Below are 17578 nucleotides of genomic sequence, written 5' to 3' on the forward strand. Positions count from 1 at the left end.
CAAGTTTATCTTCAAATTCAAAATCCAAGTTTGAGATTGATTCTGAAATCTCAAAAGCTTGGCCTTTTCTAAATTTTAAATTCAATCTGGGTTTTCAAAACCCAGATCCATCTTCAAAAGTCCCATTTGGACTTTCAAAAACTCAAATCCAAAATTAGATCAACTTGGATACAGTTTTCTAAATACAATTCTACATTTTGGATCTTAGACTTCAGATCCAATTCCATCATAGGATCCAGAACCCAAGTCTACTTTGGATCTCAGACTTCAAATCCAAAATCCATCCTAGGATCCAGAATCCAATTCCACTTTTGGATCTCAGACTTCAGATCCAAAATCCATCTTAGGATCCAAAATTCAATTCCATTTCCAATTCTAGATTTCAAATCCAATTCCATCTATAGATCACATCTGAATTTCTTAAATTCGTCTCTATTTTTAAACACCATTTGGATTTCTCAGATCCATTCTAAATTTCAAACTTCAAAATCTAAATTCAATTCCATCTCAAGTATTCATTTCCTTTCCTAAATTCAAGTTCAAATACCATTTCCAACTTTAAGACTTCAATTCCTTCCTTTCAAAGCTTCAAGTCATTCTCAAAATCAAGATTTATTCTTCCAACTCTGATTTATTTCAAAAACTTAGAACTTCTATGATCTATCTCAAGTTCTAAGTTAGATTCAATCATTTTCTTCACTCCCTTATCAAATTCATCTCAGAAGCACTTGGATATTCCCAAATCATCTTTCAAAAAGAGCATACATCCTTGCATTGCACAAGCATGATTCTCTGTGCATTTAGATCTTTAGGATAAATTCTTAGATTATATTTAGGCAAAGAAAAAGGCATAGATTCGATCCTTGGTTCAATTACCCCTGGTAAAGGCGCCAGGAACGGTCGAACCTCGTACCGACGAGCGAATCCCGTCTCTCCATTTTTCCCGCAATATTTTCAAAACGGAGGCGAGTGATTTTCTAAATATTTTTCAAATCAAGGTCAAGTGAGACCACGCAAAATAGTTCATCTTCTCTTCTCTTTTTCTTTTCTCTTCTCTTCTTTCTTTCTTTTCTTTCTTTTATTTTTCTCCCTTCAAAAAGGAGGAGAATAGAGGTTAGAAAAGGGAAAGAGAAGGAAGAGAGAGAAATACACGAGAGAGGAAAAATTTTGCGATGATCACAGTTTTGGCGACCGTGATGGGACTCGTCTTCATCCGGTTGGATCTATGCCTTTGCTTTGCTTTTATATAATCTAAGTCTTTATTCTAACATATGTCAGCTACATTTCCATGCAAACCTTAGTAGCCTAGACTCTGTCCTAAAGCTGACATCATTGCATATAGGATCTAAGTATGGTTTGGTAGGACTATATTGAGGAGATTATTCCATGTTCACATTAGACTTAGGTCTTAAATACAACTCTCCTCAATTTTAGGAATTGAATGCAAACAATGTATGCAAATGTATGCTTCTCTTCATTTAAATTCTATCTCTTTAGGACTTGCATTAGAGCCTTCTGATTTTATTGCATGTTGATCATATTTTGAAAACATCCCTACCTATATTGTCCCGGTCTTCACGTTGCTGGGCTGTCTCACTGAACCATAGTTCGGGAGAGAGCCTCACAACTGGACCACTTATTTGGGTTCGCGCCCCCCTACCACGTACCTAAGGGCCATAGTCCGAGGTATATCGGTAGGTGCTCAAGGATGTTGGGAAACCATTATCTTAGAACCGAAGAGATATCTTATATGCCACGTACTTCGAGCTTCGGCTCGAGTATATCGGCGTACCTTGATTGGAAACAGATGATATAAATCTTAGAGTTAGGATTAAGGTCCTACAAGCCATTTTTAAATATTGCATATAGAGTCGGCTTTAGGGAGTGCTGTTTGCGCATCCTTGCTTGTATATCTGTGGTTGTATGATATTTTATATCTTCCTTATATTTTCCAAAAACCTGGGTATATATCTTCAAAATTCCTCCTTTATTTTTAAAACCCAGGTGTATTTTTCTTTCTCTTCTTTTTCTCCTTCTTCTAAAAATTCTTCAAAAAAATCCTTCTGATCCTGCCTGCAAGTTCTTAAAATTTTAAATCTTTACCATTTGTTCTCAAATTTCATTTATTCTTTTATTTTCTTCTGATTTTATATTCTTGTTTATATTTTCATAAAAATCTCTTTCCGTCAAGAGATATCCTTTTCAAAATAATATTTTCTTCATATTTTTAGTTGGTTACTCTCCCTCGTAGAGTAAACAACACAATTGTCACAAATTTTGTGGTGACTCAATCCCTAGTAATGGGATACAATTGTTTAGGTTTCAACCTAAATCCTCCCTCTTGTCAAAACTTCTCCAAAAAAGTTTCTTCGGTCTAAAAAACCTCCTCTTTCCTCTACAGAGAGATCACTGATATCCGAAAATGGTTACGACAAGAGCGAGAAAAGAGACAGATCCTCAACTCAGCGACAGTGAGGCGGAAAAGATGAGCTCTCCTAAATCAGTCAGGGGACAGGGTCAGAACAAGAAAGACGACATCGACCCCGCTATGTATGACATGTTCCAAAAGATGATGGCAAGGATGATGTCAGAGCAAGCCGAGGCCAAGCTAAAAGAGGCAGTTCCTAAAAGCAAGCTGAAGAAGAAGCCTGTGAAAAAGCAAGTCAGAATCATCAGAAAGAAGGTGCAGCCAGATACTACTTTTGAGGAATCAGAGTCAGTCGAGGAAGAATCGGAAGAGGAAGAGCAGATTGTCTACAAGCAGAATCCTCCAAGGCAGTCCGTAAAAATAGCTACAGAAGAGCCTGAATCCGTCAACAAGCCCAAGTCTGGGGCTCCAGCAGAGGACCTGATGAGCAAGCAGATGAAGGAGATGAATCGAGCTATTAAGGACATTCAAGCCAAGGGTAAGGGCAAGCAGACCTACACCGACGAAGATTTTTATGATGGTCTAGATGGGGATGATAACCTGGAGAACCTTCCTCGCAAGTTTCTCAAATTTGACGGGACTGGCAACCCTAAAGCCCACTTGGCCACATTTTATGCAGAGTGCAGCCATTTCAGGAAAGATAACAGGGCTCTATTGTTATCATCGCGAAATTTTTCCCCCGTCTTCCCTTCCTTGCGGAAGAGAAAAAGAGAGAAACGCTTTCGCGCTTCAAACTTGACCGGATTTTGGAAATTGCTTTTGAAATACTCGCCTCCGTTTTGAAAATTGCGGGAAAATCCATGGGATGGGGCTCGACCTGTCGGTACGAGGTTCGACCGTTCCTGCCGCCTTTAACAGGGGTAATCGAACCAAGGACCAAAACTATGCTTGACTTAGTTAAATTATCGAAGTTATGTTCTATCCTAAATGCACAGAGAATTGAGGCATGTGCTATGAGGTTTTGGGAAAATGCAGCTTGGGAAAACATGATGTATGCTTAGAAAATATTTGGAGTTGAAAAGATTCTCTCAGGAAAAAGCTGAAAGTCAATTTCTCAGGAAAACTCATGTGAAAAAGGGTTTTTGAAATCACGGGAAAATTCATGAAGTTGTGGGAAAATCATGAATGGTTGAAAATCCTGGGAAAATGGAAGTGATTCTTGAGAAAAGATGAACCTTTTGAAAAGGGAAACACTTCTTAGGAAAACTTGGACTTTGAGAGTTTTCTTAGAAAAATGATGGAAGATTTATAGGTAAATTCATTGGAGAAGGAAATTCAAAACTTGGGAAATCGAAATCTTGAGAATTTTACCTTTGAAATTCTTGGAAATCGATTTTTTTGATCTTGGAGAAAGATTGGAAAACTCTTTTGAATCTCTTAAGAAAATAACATTTTCTAAGGAAAACTGTGAAAAACTTGTCTTTGGAAAACCGATTTTGAGAAATCCTTAGAGTTTCTTGAGAAACCGTTTTCTTGAGAATGATCTTGAGAAAATCAATGATTTCATGATGCAAATGATATGAGTGAATGAATGCACTTTGAAAGCTTTTCTAAGAAATTTGTTTGAAAAATGTGTATTAAGTCAAAATAAATCCTTCACATATCCTGACTGTGGCCATGAATATATTCAGAATTTAGTTGATTTGATGCACATGATTTTGAAAACTTTGGAAATATGATGTGCATTTTAAGATAGCCTAAGAGTGTAGGCTCAATGTGACTAGTAGAAAGATGATGGATCTGGGTCTCGTCCATATTCCGACTAGGGCCGTAAATATGGATCCCACCGAGTCCATCAACTCCCTAAGAGTCGGTGCACGTGCCATTCGTGAACATCCATAGTGCTTTTGAAATAAGATGTATGCATCACATAAGCAGGATATTGCATAAATTCAAACTATATGATATGCATCCTAGTCTAAGCAGGAAATTAACTCTTTTATTCCAAAATTTACATTATTACATCACTAAATAAAGGAAATAAAAGAAATTTGCAGACTTCAGCTCCTTCTTTTGAATGTCCTTGCCAAACTTGAAATAAGGTTAGCTCAAATATGTGGGTTTTTCCAAGGTTTTCCAATAATATTATGAAATTATTGGATTTAATTGGATATAAACCCTATTTTCATGCTTCCTTGATATTTTGAACTGATGAAAATGCTAGAAATTCAGTAGAAAACAATTTGAAATTCGGAATTGAGGTTAAAATGACCAAAATACCCCTAAAATTAAAGTTACATCTTTAAAATCAGGGTTTTTTGAAGGAAAACTAGGTAAAATTGAAATTTCGAAATTCAAATTGAATCCAATGATGATAAAATACAGTAAGGAACATGATGACATGCTGCTAGACACATTAGTACTGTAAAATCAGAATTTGGCATTTTGCAATTTATCCAAAATAACGAATTTCGTTTGTTTTTCGCTTGGATCTGGGTCCTGCGGGACCCTGTTTTGGTATTATGGATGATCCGAACCTCAAATGGATTCCAAATTGCACCAAATTCGGTATTAAGCATCTACTTGCTCTGATAAACAGCCTAGAATGCTAAAAATTACGAAATGATATGATTTAAATGCTGAAATTTAAAGAAAGTCCTAAAATGGTGGATTTTGCCTATGGATCCGAACCAAATGCAATGCTTAAAATGATAATGCAAGATTTACACCATGAAAACTTATGATATTTTGCAGACTTCTAAAATACCCCAAATGGAACATTTTTGGTTTTTACAGCCTTGGGATTTGAGCCATAGTGAGTTCAGAAACAGGGATTTAGTTCTGACAGAGGTAAAAATCACCCTAATCAGATGTAAAATGCCAAAAAAATATAAAACAGCCATGGAAATTTATGAAATTAATCAGAGCTATGAACGACACCTGCCTAAACAACTTTCATGTTCATGACTTTGGCATTTGATCAACAAAAACATGGATAAAAATATAACTATTCTTGCCTAAACTAACAGAACATACAAATGTAGCAAAACAGGAGACTAACAAAACAAATCCGAAGCAGGTATCAACACTATTTTAAAAATCACAGGCTTTCAGATGCAAACAGAGGACATCTTGGACACAACTTTGACTTTTTACGGTTTTGGATTTGGAGCAACACACAAAGGTAAACCATAGCCCTAAGTCGATCCAAGATCTCAGAGGCCCAAATTAGGCTCTGACACGTGTCCCGCACTCTCGGATTTGTTTCAGATATAAAAAAAAATCATAAAAATCTGAAAAAATCATATTAAAAACTAGACATTCTCCCCAGTTCATAACATTTTTCGTATTGAAAATAGGATCTCCCATGAGGGATATCTCGATTTTACAAGTTGGAAAATGATTTTCAAAATGCATCCCGGGTAAAAAAAAACCCGACTTGCCATTTTGAATGTTTACCGTAGTAAAGAAATTCAAATGCCTCCGAATTTTTGGCAAAATTTCAGGGACACCTAAGGGCGCATTTCGTGATTTTTTTTGGATTTTTAATGAAAAATAAATGCATGAAATGATGTGTGGACTGACTGACAAAAATAGAGACCTACTGAAAATAAGCAGAATTGAAATAAATGCTAAATTAATCCTAATTAATCCATGAAATATGCTAAATTAATGAAATAAAATGCAAATTAAATCTAGCTAACTACATGAATGTTAAAAATCATCAAGGAAGCATAATGAAACATTTGATATATGTCGTTTTATGAGAATAGCTCAATCCATCCCTCGGATGAGCTCTTTCTTCAAACGACTCCCGAATCGGATTATGGAATTACATCAAGGGGAAAAGAAGTGCACCTTGCTTCGTTACGCAGTGTAGAAGCTCTTGAAAGGGGCGGCTATCACGAGCTTCCTTCGTCCTTCGCTCCGAGCTTCGGATGGTTCACCCAAATTGACCTCCGCTTGAATCGAGTTGGCCACTACACGAGCTTTACTCCACCTTCTCCAATGAGCCAAAGGGGGCACGATTTCCAAGGTTCAAAATCGGATGTTAGGAAGGCTAGGTCGAATTCTCCAGTTCACAAAATGGTCTCCAAAAAAAATCTCCTCTCTCTGGGGCGTGGAGCCTTGTTTTTATAAATTTTCTGAAGAAATTTGAAATTCAAACAGGCTCAATCTGAGCCCTCCATGTGGCGCCATCTCAGGGGGTGCCATCTGAGGAGTTTGAAATTCGAATTTGTCTTTTGCAGGGATCCCTCAGGTGGCGCCACCTCAAAAGGTGTTTTAGTTTTTGAGAAAAATAAAAAAAATGGAAATTTTGTGGGTGAGACACCTCAGCAGGGGGAATTTGGAATTTTTCAAAAGTTTGCTTGATTCTCTCTGCAGGGAACTCCCAGAAGGCGCCACCTCAGAGGGTGTTCTCTTGGAATTTGAAATTCAAACTCACCTTTTGTAGGGATTCCTTAGGTGGCGCCACCTCATGGTGGGCTACTTTTATTAAAAATAAAATAAAAATCAAAATGGAGCCAAGTGGAGTCCTGGAATGGTGCCACCTTAAAAGGTGGTTGACACATGTCAGAAGGACAGAGCAGTGGGCTCAGAAGGCGCCACCTCAGAGGAATTTGAATTCTACCTTTTCTGGAGAAAGGAGATCTGGACATGTGGCAGTCCAGGATGGTTCCAAGTGTCAGCCTGCTGGAGGAGGTTCTTCAGATGGCGCCACCTTAGAGGAGAATTTGAATTTCAAATGGAGGTTGGCCCTAGAGGAATGGAGGATGGACATGTGGCGCCACCTCAGGGTGGCTCCTACAATGCCATGTGGCAAGAGGGAGGAAAAGGAGGGAAGTGACATGTGGCACTTGCTTTTCTGAAGAGAGTAGGGAGAAGACATGTGTCTTCTACTTTTTCTGAAGGAGTGAGAAGGAGACATGTGTCACCTGTTTTTTCTGAAAGAAGCAGAAGATGACACGTGGCAGAGGGGAGAGAAGGAGGGCCAAGCCATGTGGCGCCATCTCAGACAACATGGAAAAGTTGAAGTTCAGGATCTGCGCCACTTATGAGGAGATTTAAAACTTTGAATTCTAGTTTTTCTGAAGAGAGCAGGAAATGACACATGGCACTTGCTTTTTCTGAGGAAATGAGAGCTTGCCACGTGTCCTCTGCAGGAGACACACTCCAGATGGCGCCACCTCAGAGGAGACAAGCCTACCTTTTCTGTAGGAGTTTAGGAGTGACACATGTCTCCTACTTTTCTGAGAAAAATAGGGAGAGACATGTGTTAGGCTACTTTTCTAGAAGGAGGGAGGGGTTGACACGTGTCCTCTGCAGGAGACACACTTCAAGTGGCACCACCTCAGAGGAGACAAGCTCCACTTTTTCTAGACAGGACAACCTATGACACTTGGCATCTCCTGGTAGTCTTTGAAATGACACATGGCGTAGGATGGATAGGGTGACACATGGCAGATAAATGGGATGACATGTGGCGGCTTCTGAAGGTAGCCTCACACTGACACGTGGCAGAAGAGGGAAGGTGACATGTGGCACCAACTCTAGGTGAACCCTATGCTGACACATGGCATGTAAATGGGAGGAGAGAGAAAAGACAAGTGGCACCAATCCAGGGGACAAGGCTCCTATATTTTTGGGTTTTTCAAAATTCAAATTTTCAAAAGAAAAGCTTGTGTGACACCTCCTCAGTGTGGGTCCCACATTGCTTCTTTATTGAAATAAGGATAAAACCACAACTTCTTTTTGGAATTTTCATAAAATCTGGACTAATGGGCAAAACAGGAATTTTGGAAAGAGTTGGCCCTTGTAGGGCGATTTTGTAAAAGAAAGATATTTGAAATTGTCAAAAAGGGCAAAATCTGAGGTGAGGTGACTGAAATCCATATTAAAAACTATCCAGATCATTTTCCTGAGAAAATATTTTGACATTCAGAGTCCTGGGGGTAAAATGGGAAGAATTGATAATTTTGAAGACCCAAGGTTTTGAAATCAATTTTGAAAAGAGTTGAAATTCTAATCTGGATTGAAAATTTTGAAATCAGGAGTTCTGGACCTCGAAATGGCATGCTGTGCAGTGCAGTGATTTGAAATGCTCATGCAATGATATGTAATGTCATTTCTTATGCAATATAATCTTGAGCCAAGACTCGGAGATGTCTGTCTCCTGTCAGGAATAAATTTTTGAACATCTGAGTCAAAAATAGAGAAATTTTGAGAGTTCCAAATGAAATTTGGACTTTTGCAAAGTTCGGGCTCAGAAAATGACCATTTTGCCCTCTGGCGATCCCAGACGTTGAATGATGATGCTTGGTGGAAATGTCGTGGAGGTGAGTGAAAATTTAGGGTGTTTACATCTGTTCATCTGTTTTCCCCGCAGTCTGTAGGGTGTAGCAGCCAGATGGTATGCTGACCATGTGAATCCTATCGAACTACGAGAGTTCGATAAGGTAGTAAATCTGTTCATCGAGCGCTTCTTATTCAACACTGAAGCCTCACCTACATTAAATCACCTTTACAACCTGAAGCAAGGAGAGAATGAAAGAGCAGGTGATTTCATTCACAGGTGGAGAAGCACCTGCAATAAAATGAAGGTACCCATTCCTGAGGAGCACGCATTGCAGGTGATCCTCAACAATTTCTCTCAGCCCATAAGAAGCCTCATCGCCACTTCCCCGGCGAAATCCTTCATCAAGTTGATTGAGCGAGCCGAATGGCTCGAAGCAGGAATAGAAAGCGGACTTTACGAGGGCACGCCTCTAGTCAAGAATATCCAAGACCAGAAAAAGAAGGCGCAGTTCGCTCATTCAGTTGAGGCCTCCTGCAATAATCTTGGCAGTAGCAGCAATGGAAATAAGAACAACAATGACAGCAGTCCGAGAGTAGATCAGGGCAAGGGGCAGAAGGAGAGATCCTTTAAAAACAATGATAAACTACTTCCAATTGGCCTTCAGCAAAAGGGTGATCTTCAAGAGAAGCCCAAATACATCAAGTGGGAGAAAGATCGAGTCTTCACTCCGTTATCTGAGAGTTTAGAAGTGATTATGAATTACCTTTTGAAGCACGGGATGATCAAACTCCCTAAGATCGCAGATCCTCCCGTAATGTTGGGAAAATTCAAGGACCAATTCTGCAAGTACCACAGGGCAACGGGGCACGATACAGAGCACTGTTTCGTCCTCAAGCACATGATACAAGACTGCATCGACAGAAGTGAGCTGATAGAGGATGAGGAAGAAAAGCAGCTAGCAGTCCTGACAGAACCATTCCCGGACCACTCAAAGAATTGATAAAGCCAAAGTTTTTGTTTGCTTTCGTCTCTTTTTGTCAGTTGTCTTGTAGGGGCTAGTCAGCCCAGTCTTCTATGAGTCTTTTTCTTTTCAAGTTCTTGTAAATATTCAGTTGTTATCAAACCTTTGCTTATCAAATGAAACGTTAATTTCCTTTATATCTTTTTATTTCCCTTTGCCATACTGGGGCATTTTAATTTCCGTTCTTTTTCAGAATGCGAGGCAATCCTGAAATCATTCATGAGAGAAATGATATTACCTATGAGGGTTTTTTCAAAAATCATGAAATTTTGAAAATCTTCGTTATGACCAAGGAGTTCAAACATTCCTTAGTCTAACCTTTGACAAAAAATCAACCCTCGCATTGATCATGTCTTCAAAAATAAGTTTTTCAAACCATTATATTGAAAGATCAACCCTTGTGTTGGTCTTATCTCCCAAAATGAGTTTTAAACTTTTATATTCAAAGATCAATCCTTGTATTGATCTTATCTTCCAAAATGGATTTCAAATCTTTTTATTCAAAAGATCAACCCTTGCGTTGGTCTTATCCTCCAAAATTGATCTCAAAACTTTTCAAAGATCAACCCTGGCGTTGTTCTTATCTTTTAAAATGGGTTATAAATCATCATATTCAAAGATCAATCATTGCATTGATCTTATCTTCCAAAAATGGGTTTTAAATCATTATATTCAAAGATCGACCCTGTGTTGGTCTTATCTTCCAAGATTGGTTTTTAAGCATTACCTTCAACGATCAACCATTGTGTTGATCTTATTGTCAATTTCGAGCTGTTATTTTTAGAAATCAGATCTATTGTTGATCTTCTTCTTTAAAATTAGGTATTCAAAACCATTGCCTTCGAAAATTAACCCTCATGATGATCTCTCATGTTTAGTTTAAAGGATCAGATCTCGCGCTGATCATTCTTCTTGTGGTGGATTTTCTTCCCCCAAAATGATTTCTCATTTATCTTTTAAATAAACATTTTCCTTCAAAGATCCCATATGCAGGCAGGATCAGAAAAACTCCTTTTTCTCAAATCTTGTAAATCTTCAGTTAATTTTGATATCTTTATCAGTTTCATTCATTTTATTCATATTTTTATCAAGTTTACATCAATTTTATCAAGTTTTATCAAGTTTATCAAATATTTTTTTCAAAATTCCATTAAATTTTATCAATTCCTTTCCCTTTCAGGTTAAGGGATAAACCTGATGCCTCTTTTCAATGAGGTATTCTTTTTATATCTACCCCTTTCAGGTTAAGGGAAAAACCTGACCCTCGTTGTTCGAGGTGTTCCTGCTCAGGTTAAGGGATAAACCTGACCCTCGTTGTCTGAGGTGTTCCCATTCAAGATAAGGGAAAATCCTGAGACCCCTTGTAGGAGCAACAACGCTACCTATGAGGATTCTTTTGTAAATACAAGTTTTGTTAATCTTTATTGATTTTCTAGATTTATATCAATTTGCCTTCTCTAAATTTTCTATTCCTTTTCCCATTCAGGATAAAGAAAAATCCTGAAACCCCTCGTAGGAGCAATAACGCTACCTACGAGGATTCTTTTGTAAATACAAGTTTTCGTCAACCTTCATTGATTTTCTAAATTTATATCAATATCTCTTTATTAAAATTCCTTAAATTCTTTTTATTCAAGATAAGGGATAATCCTGAGATCACTCATAGGGGCAACCATGCTACCTGTGAGAATTCTTTTTACAAAAATAAAATCAAATTTTTCTCAAATGTTCTACATTTTTTTCAAAGTTCTATATCCTTTTGTCTTCTCAAAGTTTATTCTTTTTATATCCCCCGTCACATACCTGGTCCATCTAAATCATAGATCATAAATTTTAAATCTTGCCATATCCTTTCTAAATTCAAGTTATTTCTTCACAAAATCTTCTATTTTCATTTCAGGTTAAGGGATAAACCTGAATCATTCTTTTCCTAAATTCTCATCAAATGTATATTTCATTTCCCCTTCAGGATAAGGGATAATCCTGAAAACCCGGCCTTTCTTCTTACTTCAATCTCTAAATATCTTAAATAGGCCAAATCTCCTTCCCGACTCTCAGTTGGAAAACCTAGTGTTCGCACTGGTTATTTTGCTAAATTTTCAAATCTAAAGATCAAGTTCAGTCCTCGTGCTGTTTGTTCCTCAGAAAGTCTCAATCTTAGATCAAATCATTAAATCAAAGGTCATTAAATGAAATGTCCCAGCTACTTCGCTGGTCGTTAAATGATTAAATGAAATGTCCCAGCTACTTCGTTGGTCGTTAAATGATTAAATGAAATGTCCCAGCTACTTCGCTGGTCGTTAAATGATTAAATAAAATGTCCCAGCTACTTCGCTGGTCGTTAAATGATTAAATGAAATGTCCCAGCTACTTCGCTGGTCGTTAAATGATTAAATGAAATGTCCCAGCTACTTCGCTGGTCGTTAAATGATTAAATGAAATTTCCCAGCTACTTCGCTGGTCGTTAAGTGATTAAATGAAATGTCCCAGCTACTTCGCTGGTCGTTAAATGATTAAATAAAATGTCCCAGCTACTTCGTTGGTCGCTAAATAAAATGTTCCAGCTACTTCGCTGGTCGCTAAATGAAATGTCCCAGCTACTTCGCTGGTCGCTAAACGAAATGTCCCAGCTACTTCGCTGGTCGCTAAATGAAAGGTCCCAACTCCTTCGTTGGTCGTTAAATGAAATGTCCCAACTACTTCGTTGGTCGTTAAATGAAATGTCCCAGCTACTTCGCTGGTCGTTAAATGAAAGGTCCCAGTTTTTACTGGTCATTAAATGAAAGGTTTCAGCTACTTCGCTGGTCGTTAAATGAAAGGTCCCAATTTTTACTGGTGATTAAATGAAAGGTCCCAGTTTTACTGGTCATTAAATGAAAGGTTCCAGCTCCTTCGCTGGTCGCTAAATGAGAGATCCCAGTTTACTGGTCAGAAAGTCAAAAATCATAAATTACAACTAAAGGTCACATCAAAATCTATATTGAGTAAATATTTTACATAGAAGTCATGAAAACTTTGCCAATTTGCTAAAAATATTTGTTGATTCCAAATAAATCTTACTGCACAAAAGAATTACCTCAGATTACTTCTAGTATTTTCTCCATAAAAGGTGAAACTCTTTGCGAAAAAGAGGTAAAATTCAAATCTTTTTCCTGTTGATCAACCAAAAGGATGAAAGAAATATCCTTGGTATGATTAGTGAAAGAAATATTCGATGACGTTGAAAAGCCAGAAGCGAATTGATATTGATCATAGCTATGACGCATGTTTAAAGATGATTTTCTGGCAATCAGACAGTGGAAATATCCTGAGCGATAAAAGAATCCACTCAATCCATATATCCATTTTAAAGCTACAATCAAATATCTGCAAAAGGGATCTCTCAATTGTCGTCAAGATGAAGGCGAATTAAGCAAGTAGACCCCCGGGGCCAAAGAAGATTTGGATCATCTACCGAGATAAAGGAGTTTGTGAAGGATCCTTCCAGGAACAGTTCAGATCATCGTCGAGATGAAGGCGAGTGTGATGGACCTACCGAAAAACCCTAAATGATATTTGATTTCAACTATTATCTAAAGACCTTTGAGCCAATATCATATATAATCCCTGAGAAAATGAAGGATCGGAGCATCTCCGAGATGAAGGAGTTTGTGACGTACCCTTCCCTAAAAAAGAGAGAAAAGTCAGGTACATCCAAAATTAAGGATGATGTAAAGAACCCGAAAAAGCCCAATGGCTCAAAAAGAGTGCAAGAAGATCACCATGAGAAAACACTCAGATATCAAACTGCCTAAATTGCCAGAAATCATCTTTTCTTATGCAAAATATCTTTTATCAATATCTTTTCACTACTTGCTTTTATGAAATTGAGAATATTTCTTCTCTTCTCATATCAAGGGAATGGATAGCTTCCTTGAAGAAAATCATCAGCGCTGAAATTTTGAATTTGACTCTTAAAGACCAAGGAGTTAACCTCGTTGGAGGAAATACTCTAGGTAAAAAAGGGAATATCTTTTCACACATATGCACATTTTCAAGCGTTGAAGTCAACTATAAATTTATCTTATTGGCAAAATTTTCTAGATATTCTAAGAATGAAGTAAATAGTCAATATCCATTTTGATGCAACTTAGCGTTGTCTTCCAGAAGAGTTACCCCATTTAGTTGAAGTATCTCTCCTGTCCCATAACGGTTTCGAGAAATCCGTATGGTTGTTCCCACTCAGGTTAAGGGTCAAAACTTGTACTTCCTGCGAAGGGTCATTAAATTCAAAAGTTGGTTTCAGTCTCAGCAATGAGACGCCCAAGTTCATCCTTTTTTTTAAGCTGTAGGGAACCCGATTTCCTTCCTCCTTTCGCAAACCCCTGTCGAATTTGTTCGTCCAAACTCCGAAGGTCCCGTCATGGTCTCTTCACTCAAGATTCCATATGGTCGTCCCTTTTAGGTTGTGGTTAAACCTGAATCTCGTTCCAACAAGTTTTCCTCGTTTCGACGAGGTGTTTCTTCCTCCATTCCCATCATGGTTCTTCCCATCGAGGAATTCATGCTTTGTATATCCATCAGGAATAAAATCCTACTTGAGCTCCATCTCACAAGGCCTTCTCTCATAAATGTCCCATCAAAGTCCTCATATATTCCTTTCCCCATTCAGGTTATTTTGATATATCTTCGTCCCATCCAGGTTAAGGGCCAAACCTGAGTCATTTCAAAAGATTGATCTTGTCTTGCCCACGAGACTTGATCTAAATTCTTACCTTTCATCATTTCGGGATCTTCACCCAAAGTCCCATCACGATTTCCCCATCTCTATCATTCAGTCATATCATGGTCGAGGATTTCGCTCCCCCAAGCCATTCAGGATAAGGTATTAAGTCTGAAACCATGTCTTCTTCCACACCCAGTTCAGATCTACTGACTGGGGCATTTTTCAAAATTTGGAGCATTTTCTTTGCCACTAAGCTCGGCTTTCAACCGGCTTAGCAGCAAAGAGGGGCATTTGTGAACACCCCAAAATTTTCAAATTCTTTTAAATATTCCCCTTTTGCCCCTAAATTCATTTTTTGAGCAAATGAGCCATTTCAAATCTAAATTCCAGTTCATTTCTCAAGTTTTATTGAAATTAAATTCATTTCATATGTTTAAAATGATTTTGGATCTGGATCCATTGTCCAGATCCAAATCTGAGTCTCCTTGTTCAAATTTTAAATTAAAATTATAGAAAATACCAAAATAGCCTTTAAATAGCTCGGACAGTCCATCCGACATTCGTTTGGATCCATTACATTGTATTCCTTGATTTGAGTTTTAAAAATTCGAACATTTTTCTCAAAACTTGGGTCCAAACCCCATTTTCTGAAGAAATTTCTCCAAAATGGTCTGAAACTCTCAGAAAAATACTCTTTGTAAATATTTCTCAGAAAAATACAAAAATTTAGTGTTTAAAACTTTGTTTTCTTTTAAAATTTTAGTTTTCTATTACAAAAATACAAAAAAAATTGGAAAATGCAAAATAGAAAAAGAAACAAAAAATTAGTTTTTTGAAGAAAACCACTTTTGAAAAAAAACCATTCTTTGCAAAATAATATTTTTGAAAACACCTTTTTTGAAAAATCGGGTTTTTGAGAAAAATTCTTTTTGCAAAAATTTGTTAGGGAATCCCCTATGTGCAAAAAACTTGAAAATGAGGGGTCCCTTTGAAATTTGTCCTTCTTTAGGGTTTTGATGAAGACTCTTCATAGAAGAGAGTGACGGAGGCGCCTTCCCCCCCCCTTCTCCAAAACTTTCTTCCTCTCTCTCTCCTCCATGGTCGAACCCTCCTCCGCAAGCCACCCATCGCCAACAGCTCAATCTCCAACCATCGATTCCCCAACCGCATCCTCCTTCTTCCTCCATAAAAGGGGATTCAAGAAACCCTAAACGAGACCGCTTCTTCACCTCCCCATTTCTCCTTCACGGACCGCCTTCACCCCTCCCCTTTCTTGTACATAGCCTCCTCTTTTCTTCACTGACGATCCGTTCTCACCCGTTTTCACCTCCGCACCTTCTCCCTTCTTCTCAATCCACCATTCACCTCTTCATGGTGTTCTTCACATCGAGCAAAGAAGACCTCGTTTCACCCCCACACCCCTCTCTTTCCTTCAACAATCTCCTTCATCGTCTTCACCCCAACCTTCTTATTTTCTACTAGTTCTGAAGGAAAATCCACAACCGGGCTCCCCTTTCATCCAAACCCCCTGTAGAGTTGCAGGATCATTAGCTCCGACAGTGCAAGCTGAACCAGGTAAGGATTCCTCTCCCTTCTGATATTAAATTTCCTTTTGATTTCTCATTTTTGTCCCAGTAAATGCATATCCTATAAATCTGATTTACATATAGTAAATCGGTTTATACAATGCGATAGTAACGGAACTTGCATTTTCCAATATTTTCCCTCACTTTTTCTTATAATTTAATTCTGGACTGTTTTGTTTTAAGCCTTTGTTGTGTCATCTCACGCTTTCTCATTTTCTCCTGGTTTATAATATATTTTATCATCTGATGGCCGATGCCAGCAGCCGTTCGTCTTTGATTTTGTTCATATTTAAAAGCTTTATAATCCTGTATGCTTCTCCCTCTGGTTAGCTTCCTTCTCAACAGTTGCCCCTGTATTATCATTCACTTGTGTTGATGTAAGCGTGAATCTCTATCTAGGCAGTTTAGATCTAATGCCCCTTTTGTGTTTCATCATCGGCCACATCCGATTCTCCTGGAATATTATAAAATTTTGTAAGGAATTCATAACGATGTCGTCTTTTCTATATGGTTGATGTAAGAATTTCAGTGATCCCACGGTAAGATTATAACCAGTAAGTAGATACTTACATCTTCCGCAACACACCGGAAATGCCCCACTGAGAGATCAATGGCTCTGGTTTTCTTCCTGGTAGTTTTTTCTGAAATTAGTCCTGGATCCATCGATAAGGTCACCTGATGCTACAAATCCTGTTACAGCGTTTGTATATCAATAGATTTCAAATATCAAAATCCATCTCTGCATTTTGCGCTTTCAGAAGCACTGGCACTGATTCTAGCCTTTTCATTCACAGTAGTTTAGTTTACAGCACAAATCACCCGTTCTGCATAATCTTTCTTTTGTTATATTACTACTTGTTTATGTTTTTCCCTGTCTACATACTGTATGTGTATGTCTGTTCATTTATTACATTTAGGCATTTGTATTTCTGCGTCAAGTATCGTGATCCCCAAATGCATCTCATTTGCTGTTCCATTGCATCATGCTTACCAGCGACCACCTCTATTTGTTGGTAGTTCAAAAAAAAAAAAAATTGCAGGTGAAGTATTCATGGTTGGTTAAGAAAAAGAAAAGGGGGAAGGTAATGCTTTCACTAGTTTTGGGTTATTTTTCAGCATTGGATAGGAATAAATTCACTTGAAGTGTTATTTGCCTTTTTGAGGTATTGTTTTTTATAATCCATAGTTCTAGGTTTCATGTTGTCATCCCTTGTATTTGTAATGGCATGGAGTGAGGCTCCATTGTAAGTAGTGGTATCGTCTCTATCAGTCCTTCCAAGCAAACATTAAGCAGAGAAATTTCCCTTGTTCATGATGAAATGAAAGAGAAGCTAATATCGTATCCTCAGTCACTTGGGGCATCCAAACGTAGTATGGTACCATGGATCTGAGATAGTAGATGACAAACTGTACACATACCTGGAATATATTTCTGGTGGTTCTATACACAAGCTGCTGCAAAAGCATGGAGCATTCGGTGAACCTGTAATTTGGATTTATGCTCAACAAATTTTCTCTGGCCTTGCATATCTGCATGCGAAAAATACTGTCCACAGGGATAACAAAGGTGCAAATATACTTATGGATCCAAATGGCGTGT

This window comes from Nuphar pumila, chromosome 4 (assembly GCF_984573655.1).
Source record: "Nuphar pumila chromosome 4, dmNupPumi1.hap1.1, whole genome shotgun sequence".
In the NCBI taxonomy this organism is placed as follows: domain Eukaryota; kingdom Viridiplantae; phylum Streptophyta; class Magnoliopsida; order Nymphaeales; family Nymphaeaceae; genus Nuphar; species Nuphar pumila.